The sequence below is a fragment of the Monodelphis domestica genome, chromosome 1 (assembly GCF_027887165.1).
Source record: "Monodelphis domestica isolate mMonDom1 chromosome 1, mMonDom1.pri, whole genome shotgun sequence".
NCBI classification, from domain to species: domain Eukaryota; kingdom Metazoa; phylum Chordata; class Mammalia; order Didelphimorphia; family Didelphidae; genus Monodelphis; species Monodelphis domestica.
Window position 1 is genome coordinate 105,274,257 of NC_077227.1, and position 20,787 is coordinate 105,295,043.

At 37.3% G+C, this 20,787-nt stretch overlaps 2 protein-coding genes across 6 annotated transcripts in view; one reads left to right on the forward strand and one right to left on the reverse strand.

Annotated features, from left to right (window-relative positions):
* The window catches only part of SHOC2 (SHOC2 leucine rich repeat scaffold protein), a 167,420-nt gene extending 147,788 nt beyond the window's left edge, over positions 1-19,632 (reverse strand). The window contains exon 1 of one of the 4 annotated variants that reach the window (XM_056820192.1): positions 19,499-19,632. The gene's annotated coding sequence lies outside the window, so the exon portion shown is untranslated. Of the gene's footprint in view, positions 1-18,711; positions 19,320-19,498 lie in introns of those variants that run through there. The other 3 variants (XM_056820191.1, XM_007479024.3, XM_056820193.1) reach the window with 3 other exon arrangements.
* Positions 19,631-20,787, forward strand: part of BBIP1 (BBSome interacting protein 1) — a 46,431-nt gene continuing 45,274 nt past the window's right edge. Inside the window, exon 1 of one of the 2 annotated variants that reach the window (XM_056820199.1) lies at positions 19,631-19,757. The gene's annotated coding sequence lies outside the window, so the exon portion shown is untranslated. Of the gene's footprint in view, positions 19,758-19,914; positions 20,056-20,787 lie in introns of those variants that run through there. The other variant, XM_007479025.3, reaches the window with a different exon arrangement.

The window sequence follows — 20,787 nt, forward strand, 5'->3', positions numbered from 1 at the left end:
ATGAGGAAGTGAGTGGTGAGGGTGTTTGAGGGGGAACTAATGTGTACACTGAGTTCCCTAGTATGAGAATAGGAGTCGAGGAAGAGAGGAAATTAAGGAGTCTAGTACTGAGCTCACTGAGGAAGGAAGGAGATTTGGAGATCTATAGATCACAGCTACCATGATTGTGATTGGGTGGTAGATGTGATTATATAATATATTCCAGAGGCAGAGCCAAGTTGGCAAAGTAAAGGCAGAGACTTGTCAAGTTCTCTCAAATTCCTCTCCTAACACCTTTAAAATAGTGCCTCAGAATAGATGCTGGGGCAACAGAACCAAGAAAATGATAATGTAAAATAATTTTCCAGCCCAAAATAAATGAGGTCAGCAGTAGAGGTCAATTTCTCTGAGCAAGAGTAAAGCACAATCTAGCACAGACCTTGCCGGTGCAGGAACCACCTGAGGAAGCCAGTAGTAGGCCTTTGGGCCACACCTGAATGCACATCAATGGTTCTCCACACACAAACAGTAAGGGGGTCAGTCAACTGATCAGAAGGAGATTACATGGGATATTTTGCTGGTAACAGGTGCATTACCCATAAATAGCTCTGGGTCACAGTCACTGGGTAAAGAGAAGAACTAGTATACTAGAGTGTGTGGCCTCAGAGGAACAGGAACCCTAATCACGGTTCCAGGGTGGAAACAGACAAATTAGAGCACAGTCCAGGAGACCATTGACCACACCTCTCTTTAGATCACACTATCTTGGAAGAACTGAAAAATTCCAGACCCCATAACTAACTCTGAAAAGAAGCTGCACAAACAACCTAAAGCTTGGGACAAGACCCCCTCAACCTCTGGAGCCCAACTTGGACATAAGTCAAAAGTCAAGAAATAGTCTTGAAAATGAGCTAATAATAATAGTAATAATAATAATAATAATAATAATAATAATAATACCTTAACTTCATAAAGTTACTAAGGGGCCAGAAAAGAGCAAAACGCAAACTAAAAAGATAACAAAGTCAAAAGAGCTACATTCAAAGCTTCCCCTCTCCTCAAGAAAAGTGTGATTTGGTTTCAGGTCCAAAAAAAGTTCCTGGAAGAGTTCAAAAATCATTTTAAAAATAAAATGACAGAAACAGAGAAAAAAAACTGGGGAAAGAAATGAGTGATACCAGAAAATTATGAAAAAATAGTCAACTGTTTGATAAAAGCATAAAATATAATGAAGAAAATAACACCTTAAGAATAGGATAGGACAAATGGTAAAAGAGGCACAAAAATCCACTGAGAACTCTTTAAAAAGCTGAATTGGATAAATGGGAAAAGATGTATAAAAATTTGCTGAAGAAAATCATTTAAAAAGTAGAACTAACCAAATGGAAAAGATATAAAAGCTATCTAAAGAAAATAATTCCTTAAAAATGAATAGGCAGTTTTCAGATAAAGAAATCAAAACTATCAATAAACACATGAAAAAATGTTTTAAATCCCTCATAATTAGAGAAATGCAAATCAAAACAAATCTGAGGTACCACATCACACCTAGCAGATTGGCCAATATGACAGTAAAGGAAAGTAATAAATGTTAGATGTGGCAAAATTGGGACACTAATACACTGCTGATAGAGTTATGAATTGATCCAACCATTGTGAAGGGCAATTTGGAACTATGCCCAAAGGGCTATAAAAGACTGCTTTCCCTTTGATTGCACAATACCACTGCTGGGTGTGTACCCCAAAGAGACAATAGGGAAAAAACTGGTACAAAAATATTTATAGCTGCACTCTCTGTGATGACAAAAAAATTGGAAAATGAGGGGGTGTCCATCGATTGGGGAATGGCTGAACACACTGTGGTATCTAATGGTGATGGAATACTATTATGCTGAAAGGAATGATGAACTGGAGGAATTCCATGTGAATTAGAAAGACCTCCAGGAATTGATGCAGAGTGAAAGCAGAACCAGAACATTGTACACAGAGACTAATACCTTGTGGTACAATCAAATGTATTAGACTTTTCTACTAGCAGCAATTAATGATCCAGGACAATCCAGAGGAACTTATGAGAATAAACACTATTCACATCCAGAGAAAGAACTGTGGAAGTAGAAATGCAGAAGAAAAACATATGCTCGATCACATAATTCAAAGGGTATATGATTGGAAATTTTTACTTTAAATGATCACTCTATAGCAAATATTAATAATATGGAAATAGGTTTTGAACAATGATACATGTATAACCCAGTGGAACTGCTCGTCAGCTCATGGAGAAGGGAGGGATGAAGGGATAGAAAGAACAAGAATCATAACCATGGGAAAATATTCTTAATTAATTTTAAAAACACTAAAAATGAGTCTTGGAAAAGTAAAAGCTAATAACTCCATGTGACATTCATAAACAATAAAGCTGTCAAAGGAGTGAAAATAATAGAAAATATTAAATATTTCATTAGGAAAACAACTGACCTGAAAAACAGATCAAGAAGAAATATTTTAAGAATTACTGGACTGCCTAAAAGTCATGTTCAAAAAAAAAAAGAGCAAAGACATTATATTTCAAGAAATTATCAAGGAAAACTGACCTGATAATCTAGACCCAGAGAGTAAAATAGAAATTGAAATCCATTGATCATCTGATTATATCCAGAAAGAAATCCCAAAATGAAAACTCTTAAGAATAGTACAGTTAATTTTCAGAGACCCCAGGTTCAAGGAGAAAAATATTGGAAGCAGACAGAAAGAAAGCCACAGTCAAGATACAAGATATAGCAGCTTCCACATGAAAGAATCAGAGGGTTAAGAATATGATATTCTAGAGGAGTTAGGATTAGAACTAAGAATAACCAACCTAGCAAAATAGAATAATCCTTCAGAAACATTTAACAAAATCAAGGACTTTCAAACATTCCTGATGAAAAGACCAGAACTGAAGAGAAAATACAGCTTTCAAATACAAGACTCAAGAGAAGCAAAAAAAAGTTAACTGGAAAGAGAAATCATATGGGATTTAATAAGGTTAAACTGTTTACATTCCTATATGAAAAGATGATACTTGTTAACTCCTAAAACCTTTATCATTATTGGGACAGTTGGGAGTATACATAGATAGGGCAAGGATGTTTGCTGACTATGTTAGGTTATCTAAAAAATAAAATTAATGAGTGAGAAAGGGGGATGGACTTGGAGAAAGGAGAGGTAGAATGAGGTAAATTATTTCACATGAGGAGAGGTGAAATAAGAGCTTTTACAGTGGAAAGATTGGGGCCTAACAGACAATGCTTGAACCTTACTCTCATTAGAATTGGCTTAAAGAGAGAATAACACACACTCAGTTGGATATAGAAATGTATCTTATCCTAAAAGGAAGTAGGGATGGGGGGGGGGCACAAAAAAAAATGAGGGAAGATTGGGACAGGTTGTGATCAGAAGCAAAATACTCTTTATTATTAATTTTTTTTTATTTTTAAAGTTTTTTCCATGATTACATGAGTCATGTTTTCTCCCTCCCCTAAACCCCCATCCCCCTCCTGGAGTTGACAAGCAGTTCCATTATCACTTGAACCCAAGCACTTTTGAAGAGGGACAATGTGAAAGTAAGGAGAGAGAAAGAAGGATAAAAGAGGGTGGGGGAAGGATTGCAGGTATTAAACAATCATAACTGAAATTTTTTAAAAGCAAGTTTCTCTGATAAATGATAATTTTTCAAATATATAGAGAACTGAGTGAAATTTGTAAGAATACAAAGTCATTCCCCATTTGATATGTGGTCAAAGGATATGAACAGGCAGTTTTCAAAAGAAAAAAAAATCAAAGCTATCTAGCCATATTTTTTAAAATGCTCTAAATATCTACTGGCTAAAGAAATGCAAATAAAAACGACTTTGAGGTACCACCTCACACTTATTGCTATAACAAGAAAGGAAAAATGGAGAGGGTATGGGAAAATTAGGACACTAAAGTACTGTTGGTAGGGTAGTGAATTAATTCAACTCTGAAATGCAATTTGGATAAAACTATACAAATATCCTTTGATCCAGAATTATCACTACTAAGTCTATATCACAGAGAGAAAAAAACAAGGGAAAAGGATATATACAGAAACACTTATAGCCCCTCTTTTTGAGGTGGCAAAGAATTAGAAATGAGAGGATGCCCAACAATCAGGGAATGGCTAAACAAGTTGAGATATAGAATTGTGAGGGAATACCATTGTGCTACAAGAAATGACAAACAGGATGGTTTCAGAAAAACATGGACTTACTTGAACTGATGAAAAGTGAAGTAAATATAACTATATACACAGTAACTGCAATACCATATAATGATCAACAATGAATAACTTAGTTATTCTCAACAATACAATAATCCAAGACTATTCTGAAGGACTTATGATAAAAAATGCAAGTAAATTCCAGCTAAAGAATTGTTGGAGTCTAAATGCAAATTGAAGAATACTTTTTTGACTTCATTTCTCATAGGGTTTTTTATTGTGTTTTCTTTCACAATATAACTAATACAAAAATGTTTTATATTTCTGCACATGTATAACCCTAAATCAAATTGCTTGCCTTCTCAAGGAGTAGAGGAGAGAGAGGGTAAGAATTTGGAACTCCAAAAAAATTTTAATGAATGTTAAAATTGTTTTAAACATGTTATTAGAAAAAATAAAATATTCAAATGAAAAAAATAATAAAGTGCAGCCCATATTTACTTGCCATATTAAAGCAAATATATTGAACTTTTTAATAACTGGGTCACCATTATGATCTTTTTCTTGATGACATTTTATTCTAATTCAGTATTGAAAAAGATCTAAAGGCTAGAACAATGAGCTGAATTTTAAAAGATGAACTTAAAAAGAGATATATGTAAAATAGTATAGGATAAGGGGAATGTGAATAAAATCTTAAGTCAGCAGTGTAACACAGCAATGAAAAAAGATATGATTCTGTACTGAATTAATAAAAGTGTAAAGAACAAGAATAAAGATATTCTACTATACTGTTTCTTGGTTAGACCACATATGGAATATTGTATTCCACTCTGGATGCCACATTTTAGAAAAGATGTGGATAAGCTAAAGCATATGGGAGGAGGAGGGGAGTTCTGAACCAAGATCATGAAATGGGTAGAAACTATACTATATTAATGTTACTTTAGATGGCTAGAAATTATACAATATTAATATGTTGTTTTGGAAAAGGCTTAAGGGGGAGAAGTAATAATTTTCTTCAAATGTCTGAAGTGCTATCTTATGAAAGAACAATCAATTTGTTGTGTACAATCCCATGAGAAAAACTAGGAGCAAAAGGTAGAAGCTGCAAAGATGTAGGCTGTGTTTCTAGGCCTGTCTAAAAGTGAAATGAGCTACCTTATAAGTTAAAACTAGATGATTTTTGGGGGGTGTACTTGAAGAGTTATAACAGAAATTCCTTTGAAGATATGGCCTACCCTAAAATATAGTCCCTGACCTTTCTTCTAAGATTCAATTACGTTAGTGAAACACTGAGTTGTCAGAGTTGAGGTGTATAATGACTGCTCCGATGTTAAAAAGATGCCACCTCTTTGGAGTGGGACTGAGTGGGACCAGATTATTTTCTTTCCTGCCTTTCTTAGAGTTGATAATGCACCTACCTCTAACAAGCTTCTCTTCCAATTCACTCCTAACTGCTTCCAAGTCTGGATAGTCAACTGTTACAACTATATATGAAATAAGGATAAATAAATCCTGAGGACTTACCAATAAGTAAGCTATATGAACTCTACTATATGAAATTTTGTGACTTTTAGCTATGTAAAGGGACTTTTGGGGACTTAACTTCCCAGTTCTTAGTCATATTACTAGTCATTTAGATTGCCCAATAAGTGACCTCCATCCAAGACAGATGTTACTATAATTTGAAAATTACTATAACCAAAAAATTTAAGCACTTAAATTTAAGAAAGACTAGCAAATTTTAAAAGAAAAATTTAATACATTTAATATATCTACATGGAAAGAAGAAAAAATTAGAATGCAAAAAAGAAAACATGAGAAGGAGCTGCTCCTTTGAACTAAATGGGATGCAAAATAAACCATTATTCATATTTTATAGGAAAAAAAAACTGAAATTTCTCAGATTTCCAGGCCCTTTAAACCCAACAGATCAATGTCACCAGTATAACTCTTCCAGTGGCATAACTACTGAATAGTTTGAATAGAAAAAGGTAAAATTAAATCCATTTTATTCAAAATAAGTCTAAAAATGTCCCCTTAAATACTTCCTACCATGGATTAAGAGTTTACAAATCTCAATTTTGATAAGATGCAGTGTTAAAAAGAAGCTAAGAAGAATAATTTTGTATTATCTAGCAAAACTTAATCTTGGAACATTCCTCATTTACCATTAATGTTCTACTTCTTGAAACTTAACCTAATAAAAAATTAAGTAAGTAAAAATCAAATTCCTTACATTTACATAAGAAGGGTAGTCCTTCAAAATTAATGAAGGTTCAAATGAAATTAAATAAGAAATATGTTCACTGAGAAAATATTTAACATTTTTTAAAAAATCTCCAACCAAGCTGTGAATTGCTACAGTCATTCTAGAAACCAATCCAGAATTATACCCAAAAAGTTATTAAACTGTGAATACCCTTTGACACAACATTACTACTCAGTTTATACTCATTAAAGGAATCAAAGAGGAAAAGGACTTGTATGTGCAAAAATATTTATGGCAAATCTTTTCATAGTAGCAAAAACTTGGAAACAAAGGGGTTGTCTTTTGAGGAATCAAATTATGGCATATGTATGTAATGGAATATTATTATGCCACGAAAAAAGATCGTTTCAAAGGAAACTCAGAAGACCTCTAAAAAAGGATGCAAAAGGGGGCAGCTAGATTGAGAGTCAGGCCCAGAGATAGGAGGTCCTGGGTTCAAATCTAAACTCAGACACTTCCTAGCTATGTGATCCTGGTCAAATCACTTAAATCCCCATTGCCTAGCCCTATCCACTCTTCTGCCTTGGAATCATTCAATGATTCCAAGACAGAAGGTAAGGGCTTCAAATAATTAAATAAATAAATGAAAGGATGTAAACCAAGGAAACAAGAACTAGATTTATACAATGAGAACATTGTAAAGAAAAACAAAACTTTGAAAGACATTAGAATTCTGATCAGTTATAATAAACCTTGAATCCATAAGACTAAAGATGAAACACACTCACCTGTCAATGAGGTAATAAACTTAAAATGCAGAGACATGCATATATACTTGGGTACAGACAATATGGGAATTTGCTGGCTGGAACATGTATATTTATGATGAAGGGGTTTTTCAGGTATTGTTTTTTATTGGGATGTAGGGAGGAAGAGACTGGAAAGAGGGACAGATCACAAATGCATATAAAAATAAATTCAGATGCATTGTGGGAAGATGGCAGAATAGAGCATGAAGTTTCTTCACCTTCCGAATACCCCCCACAAACAACCAAAAATAACTACAGAATCAATGCTAAAAGCAGCAAAAACAGACGGGAATAGAGACTGAAGCTGAACAGCTTGGGATAAAGCTTGGGATAACTAGGGAGAAATGTTTCTGACTTCCCTGGCCTCATTCCCACCATCCCTAGACTCTGGGGCAGGAACAGAGCAGAGTGAAATCAACAAGGTAACCCCTGGGGACAGGATTGGCAACCCTTGTTTGCTGAACCCCAGAGCTTGCATCCCTGAGGGTTCCACTGAAATCTTGGGACCCTGGAAACAGCTGTCTGCTGCAGCCTCAGCTCTGGAGAACCCCACAGGCCCATAGCTGAATATTGAAAGAATAGACACCACAGAGTCTATGGGAGGCCAGGTCATAAAGCTCAAGAATTCAAGCCTTGCTGCGACCAAGTGAGGGACATTGGAGGTCAAAGGAATGCAGCTAGACACCTGCTCTATCCTGAGTTGTGGTAATTCTTAGGAGAGTGGAGTCCCTGGCTGCTGCTACAGGGGCAGGTAGACTGTCTGCTTGCAGTTGCAGTGGTAGAACTGCCTGCAGGCTCTGGTCAAATCACAGACTTAGAATTGAGCAGGGGATAGCAGTATACCCAACCCTAAAGTATAAAAATTGGAATAATTAAATAGAAACCAGGAAAAAACAAATATATGCAAAAAAATCCTGAAACCTGAGGTAACATATTCCAACACAATGGGAACCCTGGGACTCTAGCAAAAAGCCAAAAATTAAGTCCATTGGTCAGGCAGCTAAAATTTAAATAAAGAAATTAAAATGAGCAACCTAAGGAAAAAAAATTCAATAACTGAGAGCTATTAGAAGACCTCCACCCAAATTCAGAGGACAATGAAGTAAAAACATCTACTTTAAAAAACAGCAAAGAAATACAATAAATGCTACAAGCTCAGAAAAAACTTTTGGAAGAGCTTTAAAAAGACCTCAATACCCAAATTAATTTACTTATTTAGTGCCATACCCACTGAACTACCAAAAAATTGTCTTTACTGAATTAGAAAAAAACATAACTAAGTTCATTTGGAAGAACAAAAGATCAAGGATATCCAAGGAAATCATGAAAAAAAAATGCAAAGGAAGGAGGACTTGCAGTCCCAAATCTCAAACTATACTATAAAGCAGTGGTTATCAAAACAATTTGGTACTGGCTAAGAGACAGAAAGGAGGATCAGTGGAATAGACTTGGCGTAAATGATCTCAGCAAGACAGTTTATGACAAACCCAAACACCTCAGCTTTTGGGACAAAAATCCATTATTTGATAAAAACTGCTGGGAAAACTGGAAGACAGTGTGGGAGAGATTAGGTTTGGATCAACACCTCACACCCCACACCAAGATAAATTCAGAATGGGTGAATGACTTGAACATAAAGAAGGAAACTATAAGTAAATTAGGTGAACATAGAATAATATACATGTCAGACCTTTAGGAAGGGAAAGATTTTAAAACCAAGCAAGACTTAGAGTCACAAAATGTAAAATAAATAATTTTGATTACATCAAATTAAAAAGGTTTTATACAAACAAAACCAATGTAACCAAAATCAGAAGGGTAGCAACAAATTGGGAAACAATCTTCATAAAAACCTCTGACAAAGGTTTAATTACTCAAATTTACAAAGACCTAAATCAATTGTACAAAAAATCAAGCCATTGTCCAATTGATAAATGGGCAAGGGACATGAACAGGCAGTTCTCAGCCAAAGAAATCAAAACTATTAATAAGCACATGAAAAAGTGTTCTACATCTCTTATAATCAGAGAGATGCAAATCAAAACAACTCTGAGGTATCACCTCACACCTAGCAGATTGGCTAACATAATAGCTATGGAAAGTAATGAATGCTAGAGGGGATGTGGCAAAGTAGGGACACTAATTCATTGCTGGTGGAGTTGTGAATTAATCCAACCATTCTGGAGGACAATTTGGAACTATGCCCAAAGGGTGATAAAAGACTGTCTGCCCTTTGATCCAGCCATAGCACTGCTGGGCTTGTACCCCAAAGAGATAATAAGGAAAAAGACTTGTACAAGAATATTCATAGCTGCACTCTTTGTGGTGGCCAAAAATTGGAAAATGAGGGGATGCCCTTCAATTGGGGAATGGCTGAACAAATTGTGGTATATGTTGGTGATGGAATACTATTGTGCTAAAAGGAATAATAAAGTGGAGGAATTCCATGGAGACTGGAACAACCTCCAGGAAGTGATGCAGAGCGAAAGGACCAGAACCAGGAAAACATTGTACACAGAGACTGATACATTGTGGTACAATCGAAGGTAATGGACTTCTCCATTAGTGGCAATGCAATGTCCCTGAACAATCTGCAGGGATCTAAAAAACACTATCCACAAGCAGAAAATAAACTGTGGGAGTAAAAACACGGATGAAAAGCAACTGCTTGACTACAGGGGTGGAGGGGATATGACTGAGGAGAGACTCTAAATGAATTCTCTAATGCAAATACCAACAACATGGAAATGGGTTTGAATCAAGAACACATGTGATACCCAGTGGAATTGGTGTGGGCTATGGGAGAGGTGGTGGGAGGGTGGGGAGGGAAGAAAAGAAAATGATCTTTGTTTCTAATGAATAATGTTTGGAAATGACCAAATAAAAATTTTAAAAAAAATGTTGCTCCCTTGAAAAAAAAATAATAATAAAATAATAAAAAGACCTCAAAAACCAAATGAGAAAAGTTGAGGAAAAATTAGAAGAAAAAATTAGAGAAATGTAAGAAAGTAAAAAAATTATGAAAGATAACCCAAATGAAAGTCATCCAGAAATTCATGGAAGCAATTAATATGAAGACTTAGAATTGAACAAGGGGAAGCTAACAATTTCCTAAAATAAATAAATAATAAAGCAAAATTTTAAAAAATGAAATAATAAGAGAATGAAACATTATGAGACACACACACACACACAAAAACAAAAACAAAAAAAATCTGACCTAGAAACTAGATCAAGATAATAAGAATAGCTAAACTCCTAGAAAGTTATGATTAAAAAAAATTTTAGAAACCATACTCAAAAATCATCAAGAAAAACTACCCAGAAATTCTAGAATCAGAGGGTAAACTAGAAATTGAAAGAATCTACCAATCACTATTTCAGAGACTCAAAAATGAAAATGCATTGGAATATCATTGCTAAGTTCCATAGCTCTCAAGTTAAGGAGAAAATACTATAAGCAACAAGAAAAAAATAATTAAAATACTGTGGAGCTATAGTCAGAATAATACAAGATTTAGCAGCTGCAATATTAAAAGAACACAGGATATAGAACACAGCATTTCTCAGAGCAAAAGAAATGGGCTTACAACCAAGAACAACATATCCAGCAAAGATATGCATAATTGTAAAAGGTAAAAATTAAGAGAGTTTCAACAATTCCCAGAGAAAAACCCTAACACAGCAGAAAATTGATCTATAAAAAATATACAAAGGTAATGAAAGACTAATCATAAGCAACCCCAAAGGTCAAAGTGTTTTATTCTTGAATTTGAAAATGTCATCTATGGCCCCTGGGAATGGCATCACTGCCTGTGTATTTTGAAGGGATGTGTATGGATGGAAGACTTGAGGTTGCGGTGATTGTAATGGAATAGCTGAAATGGACTAGGAGGAGGTACAGCTAAATGGCTATCTCATATAGAGGAGGAATGAGTCGATAAACTGCCACAAATAAAGAGAGGAAGGGATATCCCCTTAAAGAGGACTGAGAAAATAAAAGAAGAAAGGGTAGATTAAGAGAAAGGAAGGGAGGGAAGGGGAGTAGGAAGGGAAGGGGGATGAAGAAGAGGGGAGAAAGGGATATTTAGAGTGGAGTACATATCAAGAGGTAGAGAACCAAAGTGAGGAGATAAGAGAGGAACTCTTAGGAGGGATTTTTAGAATTGAACTCATATCAAGAAATAAGACTTTCCAGCAAACATGGTGGCAGCAACCTAGACACAGGACATTTCCTCTCCTCACCACCTACCTCAAAAGGCCAAAAAAAAACCCCAACAAATTCATATGGACAAAGGGACTCTACAGTAGGGTGCAGAATTGAAGGTACGTGGGATTTTGGCATTTTTGCACTATAACGGGGTGAAAAAGCTTCCACCAAAATGCAAGCTGATCTACTCTCCCCCACCCCACCTATGGAGCCAGAGTCAGAGCTAGCACACACTGGAATCAGTGAGTGAACAAGGGGCACTTCTAGAGTGAGGGGCACCTCTAGGTCCTAGGCAGCTGACTAAGACCACCAAAGACCTACACGAGAGCAGCTAAACCTGAAACCCCAGTAGGCTGAAGAGCGCAGGCCATGGGCGCCTGTGAGGAGATAGCACAGAGAAGGGCAGCAAACAGTAGAAGCTACAGAGACTCAAGAGGTGGCTTCAGGCAAAATCCTTGCTCCTTAGCTCCAAACGCAGAAAGCCTGTCCTCCTCACTCAGATTTCTGACTAGAAAGGGAAGGGAAAACCACCATAGTGAAGGCAAACAGTGCCCAGGAACAACTTCCCAATACCAAGAAAAACAAGGAGTTGACCCTGAATAATTTTTACAGAGGAAAAATCCAGACTACAGAGGAAATAGCAGGAGAAGTAATACAAATAAATGAACCAAAACCTTCAAAAATAAATGGAAATTGGCCACAAGCTCTTAAAGAATTTAAATTGGAGCTTATCAAAAAGATGGAAGCCACGAGGGGCAGCTGGATAGTTCAGTGGATTGAGAGCCAGGCCTGGAGATTTAGGTCCTAAGTTCAAATCTGGCCCCAGACTCTTCCCAGCTGTGTGGCCCTGGGCGTCAAGTCACTTAACCCCCATTGCCTAGCCCTTACCACTCTTCTGCCTTAGAGCCAATATACAGTATTGACTCCAGGACAGAGAAGGTAAGAGTTTTAAAAAAAATTTTTTAATTAAAAAAAAAAGATGGAAGCCTTCTGGCAAGAAAAGAAAAGTGGGAAATAGTTCAAAAAGAAAATAGCAGTTTAAAAGACAACAACTCTCAATTAGAGAAACAACTGGAAGCCATAAAAAGCAGGATAGATCAAACCAAAAAGGAAAATCAAAAGATTATGGCAGAAGATCAAATGATCATATCAAGAAATAAGAGGGCATGGTTATAGAGAAAGGATTTTGGGGAAAGTGGATAAAATAAGAATTAAAAGGTAAGGGTCAAGAGTCAAGAAAAGGACCTTTGGAAAGGTGGGTCAGTTTGTAACTAGGAGGGCAAGGAAGAGAATAAGGAAGGATTTAAGGAAAAGGATGTGAATTGGAGAGGTATTAGTCAAAGCAAACTGGACAACTGAGGAGTACTACAGTAGAAAGAAAGAAGAGGGACAAAAACAGTAAAGAGGAATGGAATAGATGGAAGTGCACAGCTAGTAACTATGACATTGAGCGTAAAGAGGATAAACTCCCCCCTGGAAAGAAAATAGCAGAAAGAATCAAAAACCAGGACGTGACAACTTGTTGTTTACAAGAAACACACTAAAAACAAGAGATACACATAGAAAATGACAGTCTAGAGCAGAATATATGCCCCAGCTGATTCAGAGATGATAGGGTTGGTAGTCATGCTCTCTAAAGAGTTTAGACTAAAATGGATATAACTGAAAGGAATGAACAAGGTAATCATGTTGGGGAGCACTATGGATAATGAAGCATTTTCAATACGGAACCCATATGCACCAAGAATTAAGAGCATCCAGATTTTTCAAGGAAAAACTAAATGAGATACAGATTGAAATAGATAACAAAATAATAATAGTAGCAAACTTTAATATTCTCTTCTCAGAACTTGATAAATCGAACCAAAAACTAAAAAGAAAGAAATTAAGGAGATGAATACAACCATAGATAAGTTAATTATGATAGAAATCTGGAGAGCTCCCACACATCTACATAAAGCTAATAGTGGATCAAAGTCTGAACATACATGCAATTCAAACACAGATTCTAGTGGGGCAACAATGGTCTAGAGAGCATAAATATTCTGCAAAAATTCTTACTTTAACACTCATCATATGATGGAGGTAATTCTGCATTCTTGAGGAGTTATGGAATTAGAACAAAAGTGTCACTAGGTATAACCAAGCTGGAAAGTCTTAGTTATGGAAAGAGTATGGTCCCAAAAACAGATTCCCTGATGCCTCAGGGCTAATTTGGTTAAATATGACCTTGGTAATATATGTTAAATGAAAACCAGACATGTTAAATTAATCAAATTAAATGCTGATAGGAACATGGAGAACAGTCTTAATGTTACATTGCTGTCGCAGCTATGAATTGGTTTTTTAGAAAACAAGATGGAGATATATATTAAGAGCAGTAAAACTATTCATGTTCATTGACCTATGGACCCCATTACTAAGATTTGGCCCTAAGCGTATTACTGAGAAGTTAAAAAGCTGCAAATGCAGGCAATATTCATGGAAGCTTTGTTTGTAATGGCAAAATAACTGGAAATCATATAAATGCAATGAATGGGAGAAATAGCTGAACAGACTATGATATTTGAATATAATGGATTATATTGTGTTATTAGAAGTGATAAATATTAGAAATATAAAGAAAATAAGGAAACTATATGAAGAGATGAAAAAAGAATAAGAGTATAAGAATATATAGTATGATTATATTTTTTTAAAAGTAAGCCACAAAATCAAGAGAAAAAAAGTACTAAAGTAAAGCAAATCCAAAAGGAAGTCAAAAGCAGAGAATGTTTATATTAGCACATATATATTTTACATATTTTAAACAAATTGTAAACAACATGAAACTTGTGGTTTTGCATATAATTTTATGCATTTGTTGATTTAAATGGTGATGGTGACTAGTATGTATGTAATTTTTAAAAATTGAAAAAAATAAAAATAAGTTTATTTTTTAAGTTTCCCCAAAACATTAATATTATATATTTCCAAATTAAGGACACTATCAGCTTAATCTAAACAATAACATTAGGAAACATAAAAATGCAATTGGTAGGAAAAAATATAAACCAAATTTTTTTTAATATTTTAGGTACTTTCAAGTTTCTTAAAGTCTCAGGAACAGAAGTGCTATTGAATAAGGAATAGAAACAGAGCTTTTGAATTTAACTGATAAAAATCAGCAAAGTTTTAGATTCTCTCTTACCCTAGAGAAGAAATTTCCACTCCATCAAATGAAAAACTAAGAAAGTATGTAGCCTTTCTGAGAAATGTGAAATTTGTTAATAAAATTTTTAGGCGATTAAGCACTAATATTGGCACTATTCTCTCAAATGAATCTACATAGTGTTTTGAAAACCAAAGGACAGTCTAACAAAAAAAATTCATAAAGCTCTTGAAGGTTGACTTCACACCACTACCAATTATATACATCATTAAATTCTCCTTAATATGCTTCAGTTCTGAGCAATATCTGCATTTTTCTTTCATATAAAGGAAACTTTTATCATACAACATACACTGCATTTTGCAGTTTCCCCTCATCTTTAGAGATGCTGGAATTTGCTAAATTGTGAGAAATCTAATTATCTCTTTAAAATATTGCTACCAGTATCTGCATACTTTCTCAGGAGGCACAAATGTTACTAACAAGTTCAAAACTGAAAGGTCCTTTATAATTTAAAAAAATTTTTTAATTAGGCCTACTCACTTTGCTGAAAATATAATGCCATGACCCATGGGAAAAGATAGTTCAAATCCTAGCTTACCTTGCAATAATTTAAATATATGCCATAGGACACAAATTAAATATTATTTTCTTAGATTTATAATTATTCCTATGTAATTGAAGGCATTCCATATTAGCTAAATTCCAAGACATTCAATCACATGCTAAAATCCAATCCCCAACACACTTTAAAATTGCTTTGTTGTCACAAAGAACACTAACAAAGTAGAATTTCCATGTCATTTTTCAATGTTTAAACATAAGTGAAATTAGTACATGAAGAAAATGTAAATAAAAATTTATATATTTTATCAGCAGACTCACCAGAAAATAAAACTTTTAGAAAGATGTAAAGTAGTGACACCACTCTGATAAAATAAAAGTAACTAAAGCCAAACATTTTAAATTATATATAACAATAGATTCAATCCCAGGATGTTGGAAGAACAAAGCAGAATTCTGCACAATTCATCCTGTGAAATGTTCATTCTTAAAATTAATATAAAGACTACATACTCAAACTACAAAAAGAGTTAATTAGTAACCTTTTCTCAGAGTCAAGGATTTCAGAGAATCTCTAAGTTGGAAAGAACCCTCAGAGAACATTTAGTTAAATCCACACCTGAACAAAAATTCCCAATATAACAAACCCAAGTGGAGATCACCCAACTTTTCCTTGAAGATCTTTAGCAGGGAAGTCTACTACTTCTCTTGTAGTATCTGATCCCAGCAAGCAGTGCATATGTGGTGATATAAACAGCACTTACATATTATACTTTTCCCAAACAGTGACTAGTTTTCCTGCCAGTCCTTCAACAAGGAAATGTTTTTATTTTCTTCCCTGTAACTTAACTAGGAAGCACTAGTTAATGTATTTTTTAATATTTCATCTAATAATTTCCCATTCCCAATGACAGTTCAAAAACTCTATCATGAACAATCCAATTAGACTTCTTTTAAACTTCACAGTATTTTCATGGGGAGAACCTGACACTTAAAACCCAGAATTCAATGGGAAAAACACAAAATCTGGAGAGAGAGAATCCTGGCTCCATTGCTCACTATCTAGATAACTTTGGCCAAGTCACAAACTCTATAGGCCTGTTTCCTCATCTGTAAAATCTGAAGGTTGTACTGGATAATCTCTAGTTGAACTAGATAATCTCCAAGACCCCCTCCAACTATAAATCTAGATCCTAAAATATGTTTTTTTTAAAAACACTGTTAAAAGATATTTTAAGTAAATTGAAAACTTTTCATTTTTAGTATTTCATGTAATTCATACCCCCTGCACGTACATACACAAATATACAAAAAGCAAACCATGAATAATCAAAAAATACAATTCTACAAACTTAGATTCATATAAAGAAAAAACATAAAAAAATCAACTCAACAGATAAACATTTTTGTTAACAGGACACAGCAAGTATCACAACAGACTTTTTCACAATCCAGAATATTAAAAAGAATAAGCCCAATTAACATGATTTTATTATCTGAAAAATAAAAGAACTCAATTCCATTCATCCCCCCCCCCCCCCCCAATTTATATCAGTTGAAAGCAAGGAGAAAAAATTTAACAGCAGCCATTCAAAAGCAACTATCTTTGGGGTTATTCCACATCAGTCTCTGGTTTCTATGTTTCTGAAAACGGAAAAAACAAGTCATCTGTTCCTACCCAGGCTACTGAAGAAATAGTAATATTTTTAAAACCGAATTCCAGAAAGCATATCAAAGGTAATTTACAATCAGTTTTGCCATTTCATAGCATGAAATATGTAAAAATTGTGGCATGGCTTGGGGGCAGTAACATGATCACGTTATTTGCTACAGATACCAAAACCCAGCTCCTTGTTGAAACTTTAATACAGTGATAAAAACTATAAAGAAATTCGGCTACAAACTACTAATACATTTTGTGAGTCATTAATTAGAAAAGAAATATTCTCATATTACTAAAATTTCCATTAAGTCACTATTTAAACTACAGTAGTAAAAAAAGAACACTTGGATTGTTTTAAGTGTTTAAGATGCAAATTATATCAAGATAAGGTTAAACCTTTCTTCAAAAAATGAATAAACATTTCTGAAAGACTGGTAGGCATTTCTCTTATTTAGCTCTTTAAAAAAGCATTATCATTTTCATATTTTATTTAATTCTTGGTTAAAAGGCAGTTTTGCACTTGAGAACACCCAGACTAGATAGTGTGCAACCAATGTAATTAAAGCAGTGAAAACTAACCATAATCTTTTTCTCTGGACTGATTTCATATATGCATATGTATAATTACATTTTTAAAATTTACAAGGTATCTGATGGTCATGAGTAGGAACCGTGATTTCATATAAAGTTTACTTACGTCACATAGAAAGGAGAAATTAAAATGTCTATTGTCCATCTCTAAAAAGTCCTGTCATCATGGAACATTTCCTCATTAATTCAAATCATAAAATTACAATGTCTATATCATAAATCATATTGAGCTCAAATTGTCTTTATGTATGCAGTCATACATGGAGGGGCATACATTTTTCTCATTCTTTTCTGAGAACAATTTCTTTTAAATTATATTTAAAAGCATTTTCCTCTTTGGAGCTGTATTTTAGTCACAAATTATGGACTTGCAAAAGATAACAAAAAAATGAAACTTTACTATTGATTCAAAGGGATCACACTTCAAGTCCTTTATTCTTTCTGAAAGAGTGCAAAAAGTTCTGAGAATTAAGATCATATACATACATTTATAGTCATGTAATCATTAGGCTTTACTGTATACAATATGCATCTTTAACCTCATCTCTCTTCATCTCCAGAGACTGTTGAAACATCTTGTTTAGTTGGATTCTAAAACAAGGCTATCTCATTTATTCACATCGATTACCAACTTTCTATACAAAGTATCAAATAAACTGAAAATTCAGAACCCAAATTTCAAATTTTAATCACTAAAAAAAAAAAATTCTTTCGCCAAGGATGCAAACACCCCATGAGCCATAAGGCAGGATTTATGCCAACTGTTTTTAAATAGTCACTCAAACAACTATGTCCATTTCCCATATACACACCAATTAAACATATGCTTATTATTTTCCTACATGAATTATTTTCCATTATTTTCCTACCTGAACAAGCATACCAGAGAGGGGAGAAGAAAGAGGAAGGGAGATGCAAGACAATGACTGTAGGGACAACAGATATATTTGTCTGAGGAGTTTCCAGCATTACTATTCATTTACTTTTTTCTTCTTTTAGTTCAGAACACCCCTGTTCGTGGCTCCCACTTGCTAGCTAATAATGATAATTTAAAAAAAATGTTTTAAACCATCAAGGGTTGGGCACCAGGAGGCATACCCAAAGGAGGCAGCCTTAGGATGCCTACGACTCCCTCCACAAGAAAACACACCCAAAATTTCAGTCTTCAGCTTCCACTGAAGGGTTGTCTTCGCGGGGTGGGGAAGGGTGTAAGAGAGCGAGACAGAGAGAGAGAGAGAGAGAGTGTGTGTGTACTCACACACACACACACACAGCTTCTTTTGGGAGGGGGGAGTAGGACTCCTTACCTGCCCACCTCCTCGGCCCCCTGGGGGCTGCTCCTGACAGGCTGAGTCCCCCGCCCGCCGTGCCCCCCTCAGCAGCAGCACTGGCGGCGGCGGGATCCCTTCGCTAGCCAGCTCCCAGGAGCTGTCCCGGACAATCTTTCTAGGCCCAGCCCGGGCCGCTGTCAGATCCAGCCCCCGCCGGCGGGAGCAGCTTTCCGCCCCGCAGCGCAGTGACCGGGCCCACAACGAGTATCCCCCGGCCCGGGCGCCCAAGAAAGCGGCGGTGGCGGTGGCGGTGGCGGTGGCGGTGGCGGTGGAGGTGGCGGCGGCGCCTCCTCCGGGCCCCTTCGTGCGGAGCCCTGCCTTCCCCTCCGATCTGGGCCTCGCCCCTTCCCTTAAGTTATGACCCCCGGGCCCTGACTCCGACTCTGGGCAGAGAGCACTACGTGCCCCCAGCTATCCCTCCGGTGGAGGGGGACGTCCCACTCCCCACCTGCCACCCCCCGCCCGGGCGCTCCCTGGTTACCGTCAAGAGCCCGGACTCCGCCATCCTCCTCCTTCCTCCTCCTCTACAGAAGCGGCGCTACCCAACCACCGCCCCCCCCGCCCCCCACAATTTGCCCCGCCCCGTCCCCCCCACCTCGCTCCCGGCCCCCCTCCTTATGCTAGCCCTGCCCTCCGGCGTTTGCACGTCACCAACCCAGGAGGCGGGAGGGAGTGAGGGCTGGAAGGCGGAGTCATCTAGGAAGAACGAGTAACAACGTCGCATTGGCGCCCCTATGCTCACTACATTCCCCGCCCGACTTACAAGGCTTCGCCTCCAGTCCACTAGGTGCCGCTGCCTCCCTTTATCGGGTCATAAAGTTATTCCTCCAATAAAGGTAGAGCGACACCCTATCCAATTTGACGTCGATGCCGCGGTAGCCATTTTTAATTATGGAAAAAGGGCAGGGAGCGGGGGAAACTGTTCTTCAAGCTTCCGGTTTCACGCCTTTACGCTTTCCCTTCGCCCAACCTCCCCGTTGCTCGGGGCAACGGCAGCTGTGTCTGGAAAGTATATGATAACGGTAGGTAATGTGTGTTCCCAATAAAGTAACACCTAGAAGCCCTGACGTTTTGCTTTAGACGGGCCAGTTCCGGCTTTTTCACGCCCAGCCCCGTGTGGGAAAGGCGTCCACACACATGGGTCGCACTGCTCCAAACGTTTCGACCTTTTACTTCAATGGAATAACTTGCACGCAGAGCCCGTAAACCCGTCCCGACCGGAAGTCGTCTCACTGCCTTCCGGATTGGGAGTGGAGAGGGTTCTGCACCCGTAGTTCCTCTTCCCTCGGGGGACACTTAGACTTGATCTGGATTCCAAAGGTGAGTTATGGTGCGTCCCCGAGGCTAGGGGGGAGCCAAAGGTCAGTGCAAGACACGCCGGACCGTTGGATAAGGAGGATGCGGTGGACAGGGTTGCCTCCGGGTACCAGTCCGATTGAAGGGGCAGTTCCGGTCTTCCGGTGAGAGGGCGGGACGCCGTTCGGGCGGCTCCCAGCTTTCCGCCTGCCTCCGAGGTTGCCCCAGGAGGGAAGGCCCCGCCTCCCTGGAGCACCTCGTTCTGGGAAAGCGGTTCTCCCCTCGCGGTGGCTGTTCCGGAGCCCAGAGGCGGTATCGGGAGGCCACTACTGAGGAGTTAGTACCTTGGAGTGTAGCTGAATGATGACAGAATGACCCCCTCTTCCGTTCTCCCCATATCCTGCCCAGCCTACGAGAGTGACATTGATGCCCTGTAAGGGGGTAAGGGTGGGAGTGGAGGATGGCTTCATTACCCGCCCTCTCAGTTCAGGAAAGAAAACGCTGAAGTTTCGAGAGGTCCCGCACCTCCTGCATAGAGGACCTAGAACTGGGGAGGAGACAAATCGCATTTCTTTCCCACACTCTTCCGTGGACCTAAGATTTCATCCTTTTATGAAAGCCTTCCGCCCCCCTTTAGTAGTCTCTTCCTAGAAGGTCCGAGAAACTCCAATTGTACAGATACTGAACACCGCTTTATGTGCTGGGTGAGATTCAAACATGAGTAAGATTTGGTTTGCACTCTCCAGGAGGTTTTCA